Source organism: Protopterus annectens, chromosome 11.part0 (assembly GCF_019279795.1).
Source record: "Protopterus annectens isolate FY-2018-M chromosome 11.part0, PAN1.0, whole genome shotgun sequence".
Taxonomy (NCBI): Eukaryota; Metazoa; Chordata; order Ceratodontiformes; family Protopteridae; genus Protopterus; species Protopterus annectens.
The window spans coordinates 1068609646-1068629402 of NC_056745.1; positions in this window are offsets into that span (position 1 = coordinate 1068609646).

Genomic DNA, 19757 nt, shown 5'->3' on the forward strand with positions numbered 1-19757 from the left:
AAGTTTCCCTCAATGAGCTTAATCAAGCTTATCAAAAATAAGAAACTATTTAAGTGATTTGTTTATAGAGGGGAATATATCCTTTGAGTTGTACCATTATTTTTCAATGCCGGCACCCCTTACCCCGGTTTTGTTCGGGGTTCCGAAGCTACATAAAAATATCTCCACACCACCTTTTAGACCTATAATAGACGGGCGCAATTCAATAACATACCCTTGCACCAAATGGGTTGATGACAAGTTAAAAACATTTCTTAAAACTGAAAGCTAGATATGCAAGGATTCTTGGCATGTCTTGCAGAATTTAAACGACATACTTTTTAATGCAGATTATATCTTTCTAACAGCTGACATTAAAAACCTATATACGGTTATTCCACAAAATACGGGGCTGGATTGGGCCAGAGATTTCCTATTCTTAAAAAACTGCCCAGGCAAAGAAGTAGACTTGATAATTGCCATCTTAGAATTGGTTCTAGAAAACAACTATTTTATGTTCCAAAAGGACATATTTTTGCAACAATCAGGGGTTGCAATGGGCTCCCCGTGCGGTGGCAGTTTTGCCAACGTAGTGATGGCCTTCTGGGAGCATACTTTTCTTTTTCCACACCATTTATTTTGTAAAATCAAGGTGTGGTACACACGGTACCAAGATGACATTCTTATGGTACTTAATGGCACCCCAGAGGAAGCCATACAGTTAATTGATGAAATGAATTCCTTTTCCTCCTTTTTGGATTTTACTTATGAACTAAGCGATATATCAATTAATTTTTTGGATATTAATATTACAAAAGATCTAGTAAACAATGCTTTTACTACTAAAATATATAGAAAATCCACATATAATAATTCTTTTTTACATTTCACCAGCAACCACCCCTTCCATCAAAAGAAGGGAGTTGTTAAAGGACAATTTGTCCGTGCTTCTCGAATGTGTTCTACGGACGAAGCATTCGAAGAAGAATGTTGGAAACTGTGTGAAATGTTCAACAATAGAGGATATCCAAATCAATTAGTTAGTTCAGTTTATTGGGAGGTAAACAACAAAAGGAAAAATGGACTTATTAGTTCCATTTTTAGAGGAACAACTTACAACACAGAAATATCAAATATAAATACTGTGGATGACAATATTCAAAACAATCAGAGTATTATGAACAACTATAACGTTAGTTTCCTCACTCAATTCAATTCAAATGCAGGGCAAATACGAGGAATATTACAAAATAATTGGGAATGTATCATACAAGACAAACATCTATACTCTCTATTAGGTTCAAAACCTCTTATAGTATATAGGAAGGGATTAACTATAAAACAATTATTAGAATTCCCTTCAAAAACTTTTAAGCCTAATAAAGGGATGTATAAGTGTGGTCGTTGTAAATATTGCAAGTTTATTCAAACAGGCTCCACTTTCACAGTTCGAGGTATTAAGTATCATATTAATGACAAATATAACTGTGAAAGTCAAGGAGTTATTTATCTTGCTAAGTGTAAAGACTGTGCTGCATACTATTTTGGGAAGACAGAGCGTTTACTGAAGACTCGTATATATGAACACCTATACGCTATATCTAAACAAAATCTGTCCAACGCCTTAGCTAAACACGTTAAAGAAAACAACTCACACAGTTTTCTATTCAATGTAGTTGAGAAAGTCCAAAGGAATCCTAGAGGGGGAGCATGGTGTTTAAAGTTGCAGGAACACGAACTTCTTTGGCAACTAAAAACAAATGCTTATACTTTTCCAGGAATTAATGACATGTGTTCCATAAAATGTTTACTTAACAATAAAGCCTTAAACAGATGAAATGTTTCTTTTATAAAATACATGTCCATACTCGTATTTTCTTATTGTGATTACTTTTATTGCGACTATATGTTCAATATATACACACTATTATCAACTATATATACATACATACATTTTTTGCTTTAATTGTTATTAATAATTATAAAATATTGTAGATTTATATATATTTATTGTGTATTCGATTTAAAAATACACATATATATTTAAAAATACATACATATATTTATACATATTTATTTGAAATATCATTGAAACAATTATAATAGACATAGATATATTTTTAAACTAAGATTCTAATACACATGATATTATTTTGTGTGATTATTTGTTTGTATTTTTATATTGTATATTGTAATGGTAAAAATTGGTAGATGGTAGGTTTAGCAATGTAAATAAGGGCTAGGTCTTTTAAGAATTGAAGGTGGCTTTTGATAACCCTTATTTCAAGTAATTTTCCTTAACAAATTGAATAATTACCTATGAAATGGGTCATCTGGGTGTTCAAAGGATTATATAAAGTGTCTTGTTATACTTGTTTATTTGTCTGAGGAAGTGCATATATTACTGTGCATGAAAGCGCTTACAAGTAAAAGGATATATTATTTCTTACCTCGACTGGCGTGATTTGTGACCTGTGCTTTTCATCTTTTATTTTTTACAAGTTATTTGTGCGTTTTGTTTATTAGAGCTGTATACTGTTCACCAGAAGAGAGTAGAACTGAGCTATTTTTCTTTAAGCTGACTCTGAGCTGTGTTCTGTTCATCAGCATAGATCAGAACTGATATATCCCTATTTAAACTGACTACTGGACATGTGTACTTTTCACCAGAACTGATCAGAACTGAGTTATTACTGCTTAAACTTACTCTTGGAGTTGTGTACTGTTCCCCAGAACTGATCAGAACTGAGTTATTCCTGTTTACATTGACTTAGAGCTGTATACTGTTCACCACAAAGGAGTAGAACTGAGCTATATTTCTTTAAGCTGACTATGAGCTGTGTTCTGTTCCCCAGCATAGATCAGAACTGAGCTATTTTTCTTTAAGCTGACTGAGCATAGATCAGAACTGATATATCCCTATTTAAACTGACTATTGGACATGTGTACTTTTCCCCAGAACTGATCAGAACTGAGTTATTACTGCTTAAACTTACTCTTGGAGTTGTGTACTGTTCCCCAGCATAGAAAAGAACAGTGTTATTCCTTTTTAAACTTACTCTTGGAGCTGTGTACTGTTTCCCAGCTTAGATCAAAACTGAGCTATTCCTGTTTAAATTGACTCTTGGAGCTGTGTACTGTTCCCCAGAACTGATCAGAAGTGAGCTATTCCCGTTGTAAACTGACTCTTGGAGCTGTGTACTATTCCCCAGATGTGATCAGAACTGAGCTATTCCTGTTTAAATTGACTCTTGGAGCTGTGTACTGTTCCCCAGAACTGATCAGAAGTGAGCTATTCCTGTTTAAACTGACTCTTGGAGCTGTGTACTATTCCCCAGATGTGATCAGAATTAAGCTATTTCTGTTTAAATTGGCCTTGGAGCTGTGTACTGTTCCCCAGAACTGATCAGAAGTGAGCTATTCCTGTTTAAACTGACTCTTGGAGCTGAGTACTGATCCCCAGAAGTGACCTGAACTGAGCTATTTATGTTTAAACTGACTCTTAGAGCTGTGTACTGTTCCCCAGCATAAATCAGAACTGAGTTAATCCTGCATAGACTGACTCTTGGAGACATGTACTGTTCCCCAGCATAGATCAGAACTAAGCTATTCTTGTTTAAATTGACTCTTGGAGCTGTGTACTGTTCCCCAGAGCAGCATTGAAAAGAAATGTTATTCCTATTTAAACTGACTCTTGGAACTGTGTACTGTTCCCCAGAACTGATCAGAACTGATATATTCCTGTTTAAATTGGCCTTGGAGCTGTGTACTGTTCCCCAGCATAGATCAGAACTGATATATCCTTATTTAAACTGACTCTTGGATGTGTGTACTTTTCCCCAGAACTGGTCAGAACTGAGTTATTACTGCTTAAACTTACTCTTGGAGTTGTATACTGTTCCCCAGCATTGATCAGAACTGATTTATTCCTGTTTAAACAGACTCATCGAGCTGTGTACTTTTCACCAGCACAGGTCAGAACTGATATATTCCTTTTTAATTTGATTCTTGTAGTGGTGTACTGTTCCCCAGCATAGATCAAAAGTGAGTTATTCCTGTTTAAACTTACCCTTGGAGCTGTGCACTGTTCCCCAGCATAGATCACAACTAAGTTATTCCTGTTTAAACTGACTCTTGGAACTGTGTACTGTTCCCCAGTATAGATCAGAACTGAGCTAGTCCTGTTTAACTTGACTCTTGGGGCTGTGTACTGTTCCCAAGAACTGATCAGAACTGATTTATTCCTGTTTAAACTGAATCTTGGAGCTATGTACTGTTCCCCAGCTTAGATCAGAACTGAGCTATTCCTGTTTAAATTGACTATTGGGGCTGTGTACTGTTCCCCAGAACTGAACAGAAGTGAGCTATTCCTGTTTAAACTGACTCTTGGAGCTGTGTACTGTTCCTCAGAAGTGACCAGAACTGAGCTATTTCTGTTTAGACTGACTTAGAGCTGTGTACTGTTCCCCAGCATAGATCAGAACTGAGTTAATCCTGGTTAGACTGACTCTTGGAGCTATTTACTGTTCCCCAGCATAGATCAGAACTAAGCTATTCTTGTTTAAATGGACTCTTGGAGCTGTGTACTGTTCCCCAGCACAGCATTGAAAAGAAGTGAGTTATTCCTGTTTAAACTGACTCTTGGAACTGTCTGCTGTTCCTCAGCATAGATCAGAACTGAGCTATTCCTGTTTAAATTGACTCTTGCAGCTGTGTACTGTTCCCCAGACTTGATCCGAACAGAGCTATTCCAGTTTAAACTGACTCTTGGAGCTGTGGACTGTTCCCCAGAACTGATCAGAACTGAGTTATTCCTGTTTACATTGACTTAGAGCTGTATACTGTTCACCAGAAGAGAGTAGAACTGAGCTATTTTTCTTTAAGCTGACTCTGAGCTGTGTTCTGTTCCCCAGCATAGATCAGAACTGAGCTATTTTTCTTTAAGCTGACTGAGCATAGATCAGAATTGATATATCCCTATTTAAACTGACTATTGGACATGTGTACTTTTCCCCAGATCTGATCAGAACTGAGTTATTACTGCTTAAACTTACTCTTAGAGTTGTGTACTGTTCCCCAGCCTAGAAAAGAACAGTGTTATTCCTTTTTAAACTTACTCTTGGAGCTGTGTACTGTTCCCCAGCTTAGATCAGAACTGAGCTATTCCTGTTTAAATTGACTCTTGGAGCTGTGTACTGTTCCCCAGAACTGATCAGAAGTGAGCTATTCCTGTTTAAACTGACTCTTGGAGCTGTGTACTATTCCCCAGATGTGATCAGAATTAAGCTATTTCTGTTTAAATTGGCCTTGGAGCTGTGTACTGTTCCCCAGAACTGATCAGAAGTGCGCTATTCCTGTTTAAACTGACTCTTGGAGCTGAGTACTGATCCCCAGAAGTGACCTGAACTGAGCTATTTATGTTTAAACTGACTCTTAGAGCTGTGTACTGTTCCCCAGCATAAATCAGAACTGAGTTAATCCTGCATAGACTGACTCTTGGAGACATGTACTGTTCCCCAGCATAGATCAGAACTAAGCTATTCTTGTTTAAATTGACTCTTGGAGCTGTGTACTGTTCCCCAGAGCAGCATTGAAAAGAAATGTTATTCCTATTTAAACTGACTCTTGGAACTGTGTACTGTTCCCCAGCATAGATCAGAACTGAGCTATTCCTGTTTAAATTGACTCTTGCAGCTGTGTACTGTTCCCCAGACCAGATCAGGACTGAGCTATTCCTGTTTAAACTGACTCTTGGAGCTGTGTACTGTTCCCCAGAACTGATCAGAACTGAGATATTCCTGTTGAAATTGACTTGGAGCTGTATACTTTTCACCAGAAGAGAGTAGAACTGAGCTATTTTTCTTTAAACTGACTATGAGCTGTGTTCTGTTCCCCAGCATAGATCAGAACTGATATATCCTATTTAAACTGACTCATGGACGTTTGTACTTTTCCCCAGAACTGGTCAGGACTGAGTTATTACTGCTTAAACTTACTCTTGGAGTTGTGTACTGTTCACCAGCATAGAAAAGGACTGATTTATTCCTGTTTAAATAGACTCATCGAGCTGTGTACTTTTCACCAGCACAGGTCAGAACTGATATATTCCTGTTTAATTTGATTCTGGTAGTGGTGTACTGTTCCCCAGCATAGATCAAAAGTGAGTTATCCCTGTTTAAACTTACCCTTGGAGCTGTGCACTGTTTCCCAACAAAGATCAGAACAGATATATCCCATTTTAAACTGACTCTTGGACGTGTGTACTTTTCCCCAGAACTGATCAGAACTGAGTTATTACTGCTTAAACTTACTCTTGGAGTTGTGTACTGTTCCCAAGCATAGAAAAAAACAATTTTATTCCTTTTTAAACTGACTCTTGGAGCTGTGTACTTTTCCCCAGAACTGATCAGAACTGATATATTCCTGTTTAAATTGGCCTTGGAGCTGTGTACTGTTCCCCAGCATAGATCAGAACTGATTTATTCCTGTTTAAACAGATTCTTCGAGCTGTCTACTGTTCCCCAGCATAGAACAAAACTGAGCTATTTCTGTTTAAACATACTCTTGGAACTGTGTACTATTCCCCAGAACTGATCAGAACTGAGTTATTCCTGTTTAAATTGACTTGGAGCTGTATACTTTTCACTAGAAGAGAGTAGAACTGAGCTATGTTTCTTTAAACTGATTCTGAGCTGTGTTCTGTTCCCCAGCATAGATCAGAACTGATATATCCTTATTTAAACTGACTCTTGGATGTGTGTACTTTTCCCCAGAACTGGTCAGAACTGAGTTATTACTGCTTAAACTTACTCTTGGAGTTGTGTACTGTTCCCCAGCATTGATCAGAACTGATTTATTCCTGTTTAAACAGACTCATCGAGCTGTGTACTTTTCAGCAGCACAGGTCAGAACTGATATATTCCTGTTTAATTTGAGTCTTGTAGTGGTGTACTGTTACCCAGCATAGCTCAAAAGTGAGTTATTCCTGTTTAAACTTACCCGTGGAGCTGTGCCTGTTCCCCAGCATAGATCACAACTAAGTTATTCCTGTTTAAACTGACTCTTGGAACTGTGTACTGTTCCCCAGTATAGATCAGAACTGAGCTAGTCCTGTTTAACTTGACTCTTGGGGCTGTGTACTGTTCCCCAGAACTGATCAGAACTGATTTATTCCTGTTTAAACTGAATCTTGGAGCTATGTACTGTTCCCCAGCTTAGATCAGAATTGAGCTATTCCTGTTTAACTTGACTCTTGGAGCTGTGTACTGTTCCCCAGAATTGAACAGAAGTGAGCTATTCCTGTTTAAACTGACACTTGGAGCTGTGTACTGTTCCTCAGAAGTGACCAGAACTGAGCTATTTCTGTTTAGACTGACTCTTAGAGCTGTGTACTGTTCCCCAGCATAGATCAGAACTGAGTTAATCCTGGTTAGACTGACTCTTGGAGCTATGTACTGTTCCCCAGCATAGATAAGAACTAATCTATTCTTGTTTAAATGGACTCCTGGAGCTGTGTACTGTTCCCCAGAACAGCATTGAAAATAATTGAGTTATTCCTGTTTAAACTGACTCTTGGAACTGTCTGCTGTCCCCAGCATAGATCAGAACTGAGCTATTCCTGTTTAAATTGACTCTTGCAGCTGTGTACTGTTCCCCAGACCTGATCCGAACAGAGCTATTCCTGTTTAAACTGACTCTTGGAGCTGTGGACTGTTCCCCAGAACTGATCAGAACTGAGTTATTCATGTTTACATTGAATTAGAGCTGTATACTGTTCACCAGAAGAGAGTAGAACTGAGCTATTTTTCTTTAAGCTGACTCTGAGCTGTGTTCTGTTCCCCAGCATAGATCAGAACTGATATATCCCTATTTAAACTGACTATTGGACATGTGTACTTTTCCCCAGAACTGATCAGAACTGAGTTATTCCTGTTTACATTGACTTAGAGCTGTATACTGTTCACCAGAAGAGAGTAGAACTGAGCTATTTTTCATTAAGCTGACTCTGAGCTGTGTTCTGTTCCCCAGCATAGATCAGAACTGAGCTATTTTTCTTTAAGCTGACTGAGCATAGATCAGAACTGATATATCCCTATTTAAACTGACTATTGGACATGTGTACTTTTCCCCAGAACTGATCAGAACTGAGTTATTACTGCTTAAACTTACTCTTGGAGTTGTGTACTGTTCCCCAGCATAGAAAAGAACAGTGTTATTCCTTTTTAAACTTACTCTTGCAGCTGTGTACTGTTCCCCAGCTTAGATCAGAACTGAGCTATTCCTGTTTAAATTGACTCTTGGAGCTGTGTACTGTTCCCCAGAACTGATCAGAAGTGAGCTATTCCTGTTTAAACTGACTCTTGGAGCTGTGTACTATTCCCCAGATGTGATCAGAACTGAGCTATTTCTGTTTAAATTGGCCTTGGAGCTGTGTACTGTTCCCCAGAACTGATCAGAAGTGAGCTATTCCTGTTTAAACTGACTCTTGGAGCTGAGTACTGTTCCCCAGAGGTGACCTGAACTGAACTATCTCTGTTTAAACTGACTCTTAGAGCTGTGTACTGTTCCCCAGCATAAATCAGAACTGAGTTAGTCCTGGATAGACTGACTCTTGGAGCTATGTACTGTTCCCCAGCATAGATCAGAACTAAGCTATTCTTGTTTAAATTGACTCTTGGAGCTGTGTACTGTTCCCCAGAGCAGCATTGAAAAGAAGTGAGTTATTCCTATTTAAACTAACTCTTGGAACTTTGTACTGTTCCCCAGCATAGATCAGAACTGAGCTATTCCTGTTTAAATTGACTCTTGCAGCTGTGTACTGTTCCCCAGACCAGATCAGGACTGAGCTATTCCTGTTTAAACTGACTCTTGGAGCTGTGTACTGTTCCCCAGAACTGATCAGAACTGAGTTATTCCTGTTTAAATTGACTTGGAGCTGCATACTTTTCAACAGAAGAGAGTAAAACTGAGCTTTTTTTCTTTAAACTGACTCTGAGCTGTGTTCTGTTCCCCAGCATAGATCAGAACTGATATATCCTATTTAAACTGACTCTTGGACGTGTGTACTTTTCCCCAGAACTGGTCAGAACTGAGTTATTACTGCTTAAACTTACTCTTGGAGTTGTGTACTGTTCCCCAGCATAGAAAAGAACAGAGTTATTCCTTTTTAAACTAACTCTTGGAGGTGTGTACTGTTCCCCAGCATAGATCAGAACTGATTTATTCCTGTTTAAACAGACTCATTGAGCTGTGTACTTTTCACCAGCACAGGTCAGAACTGATATATTCCTGTTTAATTTGATTCTGGTAGTTGGTGTACTGTTCCCCAGCATAGATCAAAAGTGAGTTATCCCTGCTTAAACTTACCCTTGGAGTTGTGCACTATTCCCCAACAAAGATCAGAACTGATATATCCCTTTTTAAACTGACTCTTGGATGTTTGTACTTTTCCCCAGAACTTATCAGAACTGAGCTATTACTGCTTAAACTTACTCTTGGAGTTGTGTACTGTTCCCCAGCATAGAAAAGAACAATGTTATTCCTTTTTAAACTGACTCTTGGAGCTGTGTACTTTTCCCCAGAACTGATCAGATCTGATATATTCCTGTTTAAATTGGCCTTGGAGCTGTGTACTGTTCCCCAGCATAGATCTGAACTGATTTATTCCTGTTTAAACAGACTCTTCGAGCTGTCTACTGTTCCCCAGCATAGATCAAAACTGAGCTATTCCTGCTTAAACTGAATCTTGGAACTGTGTACTATTCCCCAGAACTGATCAGAACTGAGTTATTCCTGTTTAAATTGACTTGGAGCTGTATACTTTTCACCAGAAGAGAGTAGAACTGAGCTATTTTTCTTTAAACTGATTCTGAGCTGTGTTCTGTTCCCCAGCATAGATCAGAACTGATATATCCCTATTTAAACTGACTCTTGGATGTGTGTACTTTTCCCCAGAACTGGTCAGAACTGAGTTATTACTGCTTAAACATACTCTTGGAGTTGTGTACTGTTCCCCAGCATTGATCAGAACTGATTTAGTCCTGTTTTAAACAGACTCATCGAGCTGTGTACTTTTCACCAGCACAGGTCAAAACTGATATATTCCTGTTTAATTTGATTCTTGTAGTGGTGTACTGTTCCCCAGCATAGATCAAAAGTGAGTTATTCCTGTTTAAACTTACCCTTGGAGTTGTGCACTGTTCCCCAACATAGATCAGAACTGAGCTATTCCTGTTTAACTTGACTCTTGGAGCTGTATCCTCTTCCCCAGCACAGATCAGAACTGAAGTACTCCTAATTAAACTGACGCTTGGGATCTGTGTACTGTTCCCCAGCATTGATCACAACTAAGTTATTCCTGTTTAAACTGACTCTTGGAACTGTGTACTGTTCCCCAGTATAGATCAGAACTGAGCTAGTCCTGATTAACTTGACTCTTGGGGCTGTGTACTGTTCCCCAGAACTGATCAGAACTGATTTATTCCTGTTTAAGCTGAATCTTGGAGCTATGTACTGTTCCCCAGCTTAGATCAGAATTGAGCTATTCCTGTTTAACTTGACTCTTGGAGCTGTGTACTGTTCCTCAGAAGTGACCAGAACTGAGCTATTTCTGTTTAAACTGACTCATAGAGCTGTGTACTGTTCCCCAGCATAGATCAGAACTGAGTTAATCCTGGTTAGACTGACTCTTGGAGCTATGTACTGTTCCCCAGCATAGATCAGAACTAATCTATTCTTGTTTAAATGGACTCCTGGAGCTGTGTACTGTTCCCCAGCACAGCATTGAAAATAATTGAGTTATTCCTGTTTAAACTGACTCTTGGAACTGTCTGCTGTTCCCCAGCATAGATCCGAACTGAGCTATTCCTGTTTAAATTGACTCTTGCAGCTGTGTACTGTTCCCCAGACCTGATCCGAACAGAGCTATTCCTGTTTAAACTGACTCTTGGAGCTGTGGACTGTTCCCCAGAACTGATCAGAACTGAGTTATTCATGTTTACATTGACTTAGAGGGGTATACTGCTCACCAGAAGAGAGTAGAACTGAGCTATTTTTCTTTAAGCTGACTCTGAGCTGTGTTCTCTTCCCCAGCATAGACCAGAACTGATATATCCCTATTTAAACTGACTATTGGACATGTGTACTTTTCCCCAGAACTGATCAGAACTGAGTTATTACTGCTTAAACTTACTCTTGGAGTTGTGTACTGTTCCCCAGAACTGATCAGAACTGAGTTATTCCTGTTTACATTGACTTAGAGCTGTATACTGTTCACCAGAAGAGAGTAGAACTGAGCTATTTTTCATTAAGCTGACTCTGAGCTGTGCTCTGTTCCCCAGCATAGATCAGAACTGAGCTATTTTTCTTTAAGCTGACTGAGCATAGATCAGAACTGATATATCCCTATTTAAACTGACTATTGGACATGTGTACTTTTCCCCAGAACTGATCAGAACTGAGTTATTACTGCTTAAACTTACTCTTGGAGTTGTGTACTGTTCCCCAGCATAGAAAAGAACAGTGTTATTCCTTTTTAAACTTACTCTTGGAGCTGTGTACTGTTCCCCAGCTTAGATCAGAACTGAGCTATTCCTGTCTAAATTGACTCTTGGAGCTGTGTACTGTTCCCCAGAACTGATCAGAAGTGAGCTATTCCTGTTTAAACTGACTCTTGGAGCTGTGTACTATTCCCCAGATGTGATCAGAACTGAGCTATTTCTGTTTAAATTGGCCTTGGAGCTGTGTACTGTTCCCCAGAACTGATCAGAAGTGAGCTATTCCTGTTTAAACTGACTCTTGGAGCTGAGTACTGTTCCCCAGAAGTGACCTGAACTGAGCTATTTCTGTTTAAACTGACTCTTAGAGCTGTTTACTGTTCCCCAGCATAAATCAGAACTGAGTTAATCCTGGGTAGACTGACTCTTGGAGCTATGTACTGTTGCCCAGCATAGATCAGAACTAAGCTATTCTTGTTCAAATTGACTCTTGGAGCTGTGTACTGTTCCCCAGAGCAGCATTAAAAAGAAGTGAGTTATTCCTATTTAAACTAACTCTTGGAACTTTGTACTGTTCCCCAGCATAGATCAGAACTGAGCTATTCCTGTTTCAATTGACTCTTGCAGTTGTGTACTGTTCCCCAGACCAGATCAGGACTGAGCTATTCCTGTTTAAACTGACTCTTGGAGCTGTGTACTGTTCCCCAGAACTGATCAGAACTGAGTTATTCCTGTTTAAATTGACTTGGAGCTGTATACTTTTCACCAGAAGAGAGTAAAACTGATCTTTTTTTCTTTAAACTGACTCTGAGCTGTGTTCTGTTCTCCAGCATAGATCAGAACTGATATATCCTTTTTAAACTGACTCTTGGGCGTGTGTACTTTTCCCCAGAACTGGTCAGAACTGAGTTATTACTGCTTAAACTTACTCTTGGAGTTGTGTACTGTTCCCCAGCATAGAAAAGAACAGTTATTCCTTTTTAAACTAACTCTTGGAGGTGTGTACTGTTCCCCAGCATAGATCAGAACTGATTTATTCCTGTTTAAACAGACTCATTGAGCTGTGTACTTTTCACCAGCACAGGTCAGAACTGATATATTCCTGTTTAATTTGATTCTGGTAGTGGTGTACTGTTCCCCAGCATAGATCAAAAGTGAGTTATCCCTGTTTAAACTTACCCTTGGAGCTGTGCACTATTCCCCAACAAAGATCAGAACTGATATATCCCTTTTTAAACTGACTCTTGGATGTTAGTACTTTTCCCCAGAACTTATCAGAACTGAGTTATTACTGCTTAAACTTACTCTTGGAGTTGTGTACTGTTCCCCAGCATAGAAAAGAACAATGTTATTCCTTTTTAAACTGACTCTTGGAGCTGTGTACTTTTCCCCAGAACTGATCAGAACTGATATATTCCTGTTTAAATTGGCCTTGGAGCTGTGTACTGTTCCCCAGCATAGATCCGAACTGATTTATTCCTGTTTAAACAGACTCTTCGAGCTGTCTACTGTTCCCCAGCATAGATCAAAACTGAGCTATTCCTGCTTAAACTGAATCTTGGAACTGTGTACTATTCCCCAGAACTGATCAGAACTGAGTTATTCCTGTTTAAATTGACTTGGAGCTGTATACTTTTCACCAGAAGAGAGTAGAACTGAGCTATTTTTCTTTAAACTGATTCTGAGCTGTGTTCTGTTCCCCAGCATAGATCAGAACTGATATATCCCTATTTAAACTGACTCTTGGATGTGTGTACTTTTCCCCAGAACTGGTCAGAACTGAGTTATTACTGCTTAAACTTACTGAGTTGTGTACTGTTCCCCAGCATTGATCAGAACTGATTTATTCCTGTTTAAACAGACTCATCGAGCTGTGTACTTTTCACCAGCACAGGTCAGAACTGATATATTCCTGTTTAATTTGATTCTTGTAGTGGTGTACTGTTCCCCAGCATAGATCAAAAGTGAGTTATTCCTGTTTAAACTTACCCTTGGAGTTGTGCACTGTTCCCCAACATAGATCAGAACTGAGCTATTCCTGTTTAACTTGACTCTTGAGCTGTATCCTCTTCCCCAGCACAGATCAGAACTGAAGTACTCCTAATTAAACTGACGCTTGGGATCTGTGTACTGTTCCCCAGCATTGATCACAACTAAGTTATTCCTGTTTAAACTGACTCTTGGAACTGTGTACTGTTCCCCAGTATAGATCAGAACTGAGCTAGTCCTGTTTAACTTGACTCTTGGGGCTGTGTACTGTTCCCCAGAACTGATCAGAACTGATTTCTTCTTGTTTAAACTGAATCTTAGAGCTTTGTACTGTTCCCCAGATGTGATCAGAACTGAGTTAATCCTGGTTAGACTGACTCTTTGATCTATGTACTGTTCCCCAGCATAGATCAGAACTAAGCTGTTCTTGTTTAAATTGATTCTTGCAGCTGTGTACTGTTCCCCAGACCTGATCTGAACTGAGCTATTCCTGTTTAAACTGACTCTTGGAGCTGTGGACTGTTCCCCAGAACTGATCAGAACTGAGTTATTCCTGTTTAAATTGACTTAGAGCTGTATACTGTTCACCAGAAGAGAGTAGAACTGAGCTATTTTTCTTTAAGCTGACTCTGAGCTGTCTTCATTTCCCCAGCATAGATCAGAACTGATATATCCCAATTTAAACTGACTCTTGGACATGTGTACTTTTCCCCAGAACTGAGTTATTACTGCTTAAACTTACTCTTGGAGTTGTGTACTGTTCCCCAGCATGGAAAAGAACAGTGTTATTCCTTTTAAAACTGAATCTTTGAGGTGTGTACTGTTCCCCAGCATAGATCAGAACTGATTTACTCCTGTTTAAACAGACTCTTCGAGCTGTGTACTGTTCCCCAGCATAGATCAGAACTGAGTTATTCCTGTTTAAATTGACTCTTGCAGCTGTGTACTGTTCCCCAGACTTGATCCGAACAGAGCTATTCCAGTTTAAACTGACTCTTGGAGCTGTGGACTGTTCCCCAGAACTGATCAGAACTGAGTTATTCCTGTTTACATTGACTTAGAGCTATATACTGTTCACCAGAAGAGAGTAGAACTGAGCTATTTTTCATTAAGCTGACTCTGAGCTGTGTTCTGTTCCCCAGCATAGATCAGAACTGAGCTATTTTTCTTTAAGCTGACTGAGCATAGATCAGAACTGATATATCCCTATTTAAACTGACTATTGGACATGTGTACTTTTCCCCAGAACTGATCAGAACTGAGTTATTACTGCTTAAACTTACTCTTGGAGTTGTGTACTGTTCCCCAGCATAGAAAAGAACAGTGTTATTCCTTTTTAAACTTACTCTTGGAGCTGTGTACTGTTCCCCAGCTTAGATCAGAACTGAGCTATTCCTGTTTAAATTGACTCTTGGAGCTGTGTACTGTTCCCCAGAACTGATCAGAAGTGAGCTATTCCTGTTTAAACTGACTCTTGGAGCTGTGTACTATTCCCCAGATGTGATCAGAACTGAGCTATTTCTGTTTAAATTGGCCTTGAGCTGTGTACTGTTCCCCAGAACTGATCAGAAGTGAGCTATTCCTGTTTAAACTGACTCTTGGAGCTGAGTACTGTTCCCCAGAAGTGACCTGAACTGAGCTATTTCTGTTTAAACTGACTCTTAGAGCTGTTTACTGTTCCCCAGCATAAATCAGAACTGAGTTAATCCTGGGTAGACTGACTCTTGGAGCTATGTACTGTTGCCCAGCATAGATCAGAACTAAGCTATTCTTGTTCAAATTGACTCTTGGAGCTGTGTACTGTTCCCCAGAGCAGCATTGAAAAGAAGTGAGTTATTCCTATTTAAACTAACTCTTGGAACTTTGTACTGTTCCCCAGCATAGATCAGAACTGAGCTATTCCTGTTTCAATTGACTCTTGCAGTTGTGTGCTGTTCCCCAGACCAGATCAGGACTGAGCTATTCCTGTTTAAACTGACTCTTGGAGCTGTGTACTGTTCCCCAGAACTGATCAGAACTGAGTTATTCCTGTTTAAATTGACTTGGAGCTGTATACTTTTCACCAGAAGAGAGTAAAACTGAGCTTTTTTTCTTTAAACTGACTCTGAGCTGTGTTCTGTTCTCCAGCATAGATCAGAACTGATATATCCTTCTTAAACTGACTCTTGGACGTGTGTACTTTTCCCCAGAACTGGTCAGAACTGAGTTATTACTGCTTAAACTTACTCTTGGAGTTGTGTACTGTTCCCCAGCATAGAAAAGAACAGAGTTATTCCTTTTTAAACTAACTCTTGGAGGTGTGTACTGTTCCCCAGCATAGATCAGAACTGATTTATTCCTGTTTAAACAGACTCATTGAGCTGTGTACTTTTCACCAGCACAGGTCAGAACTGATATATTCCTGTTTAATTTGATTCTGGTAGTGGTGTACTGTTCCCCAGCATAGATCAAAAGTGAGTTATCCCTGTTTAAACTTACCCTTGGAGCTGTGCACTATTCCCCAACAAAGATCAGAACTGATATATCCCTTTTTAAACTGACTCTTGGATGTTTGTACTTTTCCCCAGAACTTATCAGAACTGAGTTATTACTGCTTAAACTTACTCTTGGAGTTGTGTACTGTTCCCCAGCATAGAAAAGAACAATGTTATTCCTTTTTAAACTGACTCTTGGAGCTGTGTACTTTTCCCCAGAACTGATCAGAACTGATATATTCCTGTTTAAATTGGCCTTGGAGCTGTGTACTGTTCCCCAGCATAGATCCGAACTGATTTATTCCTGTTTAAACAGACTCTTCGAGCTGTCTACTGTTCCCCAGCATAGATCAAAACTGAGCTATTCCTGCTTAAACTGAATCTTGGAACTGTGTACTATTCCCCAGAACTGATCAGAACTGAGTTATTCCTGTTTAAATTGACTTGGAGCTGTATACTTTTCACCAGAAGAGAGTAGAACTGAGCTATTTTTCTTTAAACTGATTCTGAGCTGTGTTCTGTTCCCCAGCATAGATCAGAACTGATATATCCATATTTAAACTGACTCTTGGATGTGTGTACTTTTCCCCAGAACTGGTCAGAACTGAGTTATTACTGCTTAAACTTACTGAGTTGTGTACTGTTCCCCAGCATTGATCAGAACTGATTTATTCCTGTTTAAACAGACTCATCGAGCTGTGTACTTTTCACCAGCACAGGTCAGAACTGATATATTCCTGTTTAATTTGATTCTTGTAGTGGTGTACTGTTCCCCAGCATAGATCAAAAGTGAGTTATTCCTGTTTAAACTTACCCTTGGAGTTGTGCACTGTTCCCCAACATAGATCAGAACTGAGCTATTCCTGTTTAACTTGACTCTTGGAGCTGTATCCTCTTCCCCAGCACAGATCAGAACTGAAGTACTCCTAATTAAACTGACGCTTGGGATCTGTGTACTGTTCCCCAGCATTGATCACAACTAAGTTATTCCTGTTTAAACTGACTCTTGGAACTGTGTACTGTTCCCCAGTATAGATCAGAACTGAGCTAGTCCTGTTTAACTTGACTCTTGGGGCTGTGTACTGTTCCCCAGAACTGATCAGAACTGATTTCTTCTTGTTTAAACTGAATCTTAGAGCTTTGTACTGTTCCCCAGATGTGATCAGAACTGAGTTAATCCTGGTTAGACTGACTCTTTGATCTATGTACTGTTCCCCAGCATAGATCAGAACTAAGCTGTTCCTGTTTAAATTGACTCTTGCAGCTGTGTACTGTTCCCCAGACCTGATCTGAACTGAGCTATTCCTGTTTAAACTGACTCTTGGAGCTGTGGACTGTTCCCCAGAACTGATCAGAACTGAGTTATTCCTGTTTAAATTGACTTAGAGCTGTATACTGTTCACCAGAAGAGAGTAGAACTGAGCTATTTTTCTTTAAGCTGACTCTGAGCTGTCTTCATTTCCCCAGCATAGATCAGAACTGATATATCCCAATTTAAACTGACTCTTGGACATGTGTACTTTTCCCCAGAACTGAGTTATTACTGCTTAAACTTACTCTTGGAGTTGTGTACTGTTCCCCAGCATGGAAAAGAACAGTGTTATTCCTTTTAAAACTGAATCTTTGAGGTGTGTACTGTTCCCCAGCATAGATCAGAACTGATTTATTCCTGTTTAAACAGACTCTTCGAGCTTTGTACTGTTCCCCAGCATAGATCCGAACTGAGTTATTCCTGCTTAAACTGACTCTTGGAGCTGTGTACTGTTCCCCAGAATTGAACAGAAGTGAGCTATTCCTGTTTAAACTGACTATTGGAGCTGTGTACTGTTCCTCAGAAGTGACCAGAACTGAGCTATTTCTGTTTAGACTGACTCTTAGAGCTGTGTACTGTTCCCCAGCATAGATCAGAACTGAGTTAATCCTGGTTAGACTGACTCTTGGAGCTATGTACTGTTCCCCAGCATAGATCAGAACTAATCTATTCTTGTTTAAATGGGCTCTTGGAGCTGTGTACTGTTTCCCAGCACAGCATTGAAAAGAAGTGAGTTATTCCTGTTTAAACTGACTCTTGGAACTGTCTGCTGTTCCCCAGCATAGATCAGAACTGAGCTATTCCTATTTAAATTGACTCTTGCAGCTGTGTACTGTTCCCCAGACTTGATCCAACAGAGCTATTCCAGTTTAAACTGACTCTTGGAGCTGTGGACTGTTCTCCAGAACTGATCAGAACTGAGTTATTCATGTTTACATTGACTTAAAGCTGTATACTGTTCCCCAGCATAGATCAGAACTGAGCTATTTTTCTTTAAACTGACTGAGCATAGATCAGAACTGATATATCCCTATTTAAACTGACTATTGGACATGTGTACTTTTCCCCAGAACTGATCAGAACTGAGTTATTACTGCTTAAACTTACTTTTGGAGTTGTGTACTGTTCCCCAGCATAAAAAAGAACAGTGTTATTCCTTTTTAAACTTACTCTTGGAGCTGTGTACTGTTCCCCAGCTTAGATCAGAACTGAGCTATTCCTGTTTAAATTGACTCTTGGAGCTGTGTACTGTTCCCCAGAACTGATCAGAAGTGAGCTATTCCTGTTTAAACTGACTCTTGGAGCTGTGTACTATTCCCCAGATGTGATCAGAACTGAGCTATTTCTGTTTAAATTGGCCTTGGAGCTGTGTACTGTTCCCCAGTACTGATCAGAAGTGAGCTATTCCTGTTTAAACTGACTCTTGGAGCTGAGTACTGTTCCCCAGAAGTGACCTGAACTGAGCTATTTCTGTTTAAACTGACTCTTAGAGCTGTGTACTGTTCCCCAGCATAAATCAGAACTGAGTTAATCCTGGATAGACTGACTCTTGGAGCTATGTACTGTTCCCCAGCATAGATCAGAACTAAGCTATTCTTGTTTAAATTGATTCTTGGAGCTGTGTACTGTTCCCCAGAGCAGCATTGAAAAGAAGTGAGTTATTCCTATTTAAACTAAGTCTTGGAACTTTGTACTCTTCCCCAGCATAGATCAGAACTGAGCTATTCCTGTTTAAATTGACTCTTGCAGCTGTGTACTGTTCCCCAGACCAGATCAGGACTTAGCTATTCCTGTTTAAACTGACTCTTGGAGCTGTGTACTGTTCCCCAGAACTGATCAGAACTGAGTTATTCCTGTTTAAATTGACTTGGAGCTGTATACTTTTCACCAGAAGAGAGTAAAACTGAGCTATTTTTCTTTAAACTGACTCTGAGCTGTGTTCTATTCCCCAGCATAGATCAGAACTGATATATCCTATTTAAACTGACTCTTGGACGTGTGTACTTTTCCCCAGAACTGGTCAGAACTGAGTTATTACTGCTTAAACTTACTCTTGGAGTTGTGTACTGTTCCCCAGCATAGAAAAGAACAGAGTTATTCCTTTTTAAACTAACTCTTGGAGGTGTGTACTGTTCCCCAGCATAGATCAGAACTGATTTATTCCTGTTTAAACAGACTCATTGAGCTGTGTACTTTTCACCAGCACAGGTCAGAACTGATATATTCCTGTTTAATTTGATTCTGGTAGTGGTGTACTGTTCCCCAGCATAGATCAAAAGTGAGTTATCCCTGTTTAAACTTACCCTTGGAGCTGTGCACTATTCCCCAACAAAGATCAGAACTGATATATCCCTTTTTAAACTGACTCTTGGATGTTTGTACTTTTCCCCAGAACTTATCAGAACTGAGTTATTACTGCTTAAACTTACTCTTGAGTTGTGTACTGTTCCCCAGCATAGAAAAGAACAATGTTATTCCTTTTTAAACTGACTCTTGGAGCTGTGTACT